The sequence below is a fragment of the Hipposideros armiger genome, unplaced genomic scaffold (assembly GCF_001890085.2).
Source record: "Hipposideros armiger isolate ML-2016 unplaced genomic scaffold, ASM189008v1 scaffold_145, whole genome shotgun sequence".
Classification (NCBI taxonomy): domain Eukaryota; kingdom Metazoa; phylum Chordata; class Mammalia; order Chiroptera; family Hipposideridae; genus Hipposideros; species Hipposideros armiger.
Genome location: NW_017731495.1, coordinates 1,037,004 through 1,041,029, shown reverse-complemented (window position 1 = coordinate 1,041,029; position 4,026 = coordinate 1,037,004).

Below are 4,026 nucleotides of genomic sequence, written 5' to 3'. Positions count from 1 at the left end.
TATGGAACTCCATAATCCACACGAGGGAGGACACAGACTATGAAAGCACAGACCCAGGATGATGGGCGTGAGAAAAGCCAACATCTCTGAGATAAAACTCTTGGAGGCGACATGCCAGGGCCACTCTATACCCCTCACCCAAGTTTTACATCCAAACACTACTGCCATAAACTATTAAGCAGGAAGGGCATCTTTTTATTGGAACCCCATAATGGACAGCTTTTGGAGGATCGGCTCCATACGTAAGTCAGTGATCCTGCCTCCGTTCTCAGGGAAACATTTACATCTTTATTTACCGCTTTAACGCACTGAAATGCCTTCTTGGCATATCTTTGAAATCACTGACTACATGTGATTGAACCAGAGTAGGCATTTGATGCATACGGCTCCATCCCGGATTTGGAGTTCAAATGAAGAGTCAAGTTAATTGAGGCCTCTAACATAGAAATTTGGAGATGAAGTATGACCATCTTTCTCCAGCATAGACTGGGGGTGCAGAGAGAACCGCTGCCACATAAAGAGAGAGCTGGCAAGGCATGAAACAAACACACAGAAAGACTAAAATAAAACCCAGAGAAGCCACATGGCTTTTACATTTCTGCTTCTAGTCGCTTCCAGAAGTTTGGCTGCATTGTGGCCCTTGAATTCCAAGAGACAACCCTGTTTCTTTAAAATAAGTTCGTCTTTCTGTAGGTAAGACCAAGTTGGCTTCTGTTAACTTGAAACTAAAAAAGTGTTAGAGTCCCCTGAGATCTCTCAAAGAGCTTCCCCTGAAGGCTCCCACCTACTGCTGCCTGCACTGAAAATGTTTTCTACTCTTACTGCATTCAGATCCCCATCCTTTAGGAACTATTTCAGAAGAACTTGGCACCTGGCATCTGTAGGACTTGAGAACAGAGGACACCTTAGGCAACACGATTCACACATCAGCTTTGCAGAAGCGAAATGTTTGGCCTAATTTCTCAAAATAAAGTCATTTTTATGGGTGGTTAAATTCTCCATGTCCCAGTTGCTGAATGGTTTCATGTAAACCTTGAAGCTTGCAGGGATTTGATCTGTGTCCCAGATGCTGTCCAAATTTTAAGGAACAAAATGAGGCTTGTAGATACCTGCTTGGTGCTTTCACTTATTAAACAAGTACTGAAAGTATGTAAAAACAGAATACTCAATGTTTTGCCATTTACAGAATGTTGTCACTTGCAGTGTCTCATTTGATCTTAACAATAATCCAATGGGAAAGACAGGGTAAGAGCCTGTATTCCCTTTTTACAGATTTCAGAAACAATGAATGATCTGACCTGGGAAAACAGCACTGGATTCTGAACCCCTGAAGGGTAAGTACTAAATTTAACTAATCTTGGGGCCGGCCGAGTGGCTCAGTCAGTTAAGAGCGCAAGCTCTGAGCAACAGGGTTGCCGGTTCGATTCCCACATGGGCCAGTGAGCTGCACCCGAGCTGAGCTGCTGCTGAGATACCAACAGGTGACAGGATGTTTCAGCTGGTGAGAACACGTACTCCTAACAACAAAGTTGCCAGTTCAACTCCTACAGGGGATGGTGGGCTATGCGCATCCGCAACTAAGATTGAACACGGCACCGTAAGCTGAGCTACCCTGAGCTGCCGACCACCGGCTGGATGGCGACTGGACTTGGAGCTGAGCTAGCTGCGCCCTCCACAACCAAGACTGAAGGACAACAACTTGGCTGTTCCCCTTCCCCAACTCCCCAACATGTTCCCCTCCCCCAATTCTCCAATAAAATCTTAAAAAATCTATAATAAAATAAATCTAACTAATCTTAAAATGCTAATCACCCTGCACAGTAACTGACACATAATGTTTCAGGGATGACAAATCATTTAATTTCACAGCAGCTCTAATCTGCTGACAGTGGCTATCTGCAATACTGTGTTGAGACGGATTTTGAGACTGCATCTGGATTCCATGTAAAGAAGTGCTGTCATTGAATAGTGTTGCCTGGTGACAGTTTAGGGAGAGGAGAGTAGCAACACAATACTCAGTATTCTCATTCCTACAGTAAATGCTTGATAAATTTTCATTGAGTTAAACCAAACTGGCAGACCCAGGACTGAAAACCAAGTCATGTGGTTCTGTTGCTGGCTTTCTTTCCATTACACTAGACACCGTCTCCTCTTCCCGCTAATATCCTAACCAGAGATCAGAAAACCACAGCCCAAAGACCAAACCTGGCCTGCTACCTGATTTTGTATATAAAGTTTTATTGAAACACAGCCATGTGCATGTGTTTATGTATTGTCTATACATGCTTCTGTGCAATGATGATAGAGTTACATAGAGAGCAGGTTGCCCACAAAGACTAAAATATTTACCATCTGTTCAATCCCACTTCTAAACCAAATCAAAGAAGTTCAGAGTAGCTCAAAAGAGATCAGTGAAATCCTATCTTTTCTCCTCCATGGAAGAAAGTTGCCCACCTTCTGCTTTGGTGACCAAATTAAAGTGCCCCTTGCTGCCACTAAGCATTCTGGGACAAAGCAGGCAAGTGTGTACCCCTTATTGGGCTAGTCATGAATTGGCATGTAGAAAAGAAGCCATCTAAGATGAACTAAGGACTTCAATTACTTATACCTGAAGTAATTAATTCACTGAAGGGTAAACAAATAATACAACATAAAATGGTAATAATAGAATTAGAACCTACTGTAAACTCCCATTCACCGAGGGTCCAACCAACCAGAGAGACATAACTTTTATTTTCTTCTTTGAGGAGAAATCCTATACAAAGATTAGTTAATGAAATTGACAAGAGAATCAGTTTTCATCACATCCACTCAAATTAAAAGTAACTGGTTTTCATAATTACAACACTAAAGCCTTAAAATCATGTAAAAAGGATTGAATAATTTTTGAGAGACTTAAGGGCAATACTAAGTTAACCAGCATTAATGAGCCAAACCACCCAAGTCCTGAACACACAGGGCAATAGTTTATTGGTTTATTAGTATATCTTTAACTTGTAGGTTTTATGTAGTGTTGTAGGGGTTTGGCTAAGGAATACGAAGAAATAAAATGTACTGAGCTAGTCCTCTCTTTCTCCAGAAGATTGTGGGTTACCATACTACAAAATGCAGTGCTCCCATTGGCGATCATTAAATACCTCTGAACAATATGGTAACTTATATGGAGCCACCGACTGCAGTGGGAGGAAATGGTAAAACATTAAACACATAAACATACGACATAATTAGCAGGCATTCTGGAGGAAACAGTGTGATAGAGGCTATCCTGAGTTGCTTGAACATATGGCAGCTAATAATTCCTTACATCCAAGTACATGCATATCACTCCTCTGAACAAGCAGTAGGTCTGTGTTCTTCCCCCTTGAATCTGGGCAGGCCTTGTCACTTACTTTAACCAACAGAATACAGCAGAAGCAGCATTCTAAGATTTTCTAACCAGGTCTTAAGAGAAGCCTGTTTCTCTGGCTATCCAGCTGTCATGCTGTGAAGAAGCTCACACCAAACCCCAGGGAGAGGCCACGTAGGGGGAGGCCCTGACAAACAAGAGGCCATCTTGGACACTTCTGCTCCAGGCCGCTCCCCACTGCATACAGCTGCCTATACAAAAAACAGAAGAATCACCCAACTGACCCCAGGAAACCCTCAAAATTAAAGTGTTATTTTAAGCTACTACGTTTTGGGGTAGTTGGTTGCACAGAAGTAGACGGCTAAAATACAGATTTTGCGGGTAAGATCATTTAGATTCGTGGTCAGGGAAGGTTTTGTGAGAAAGTGCTGTTTGAACTGAGTGAAAAGGAGACTCTCTGATGTCATTCTGGGAATGCTCTCTGGGATGCTCATTCTAGGCCAGCGGTTCTCAACCTTTCACAGGGATCGCCTAAGACCATCAGAAAACACATATTTTCGATGGTCTTAGGAACGGAGACACCACTCCTCTATCTGTCTCCAGGCCCACATGCAGATACACCCACATACAAGTAGCTGGCAACCCCTGTGAAAGGGTCATTTGACCCCTAAAGGGGTCGC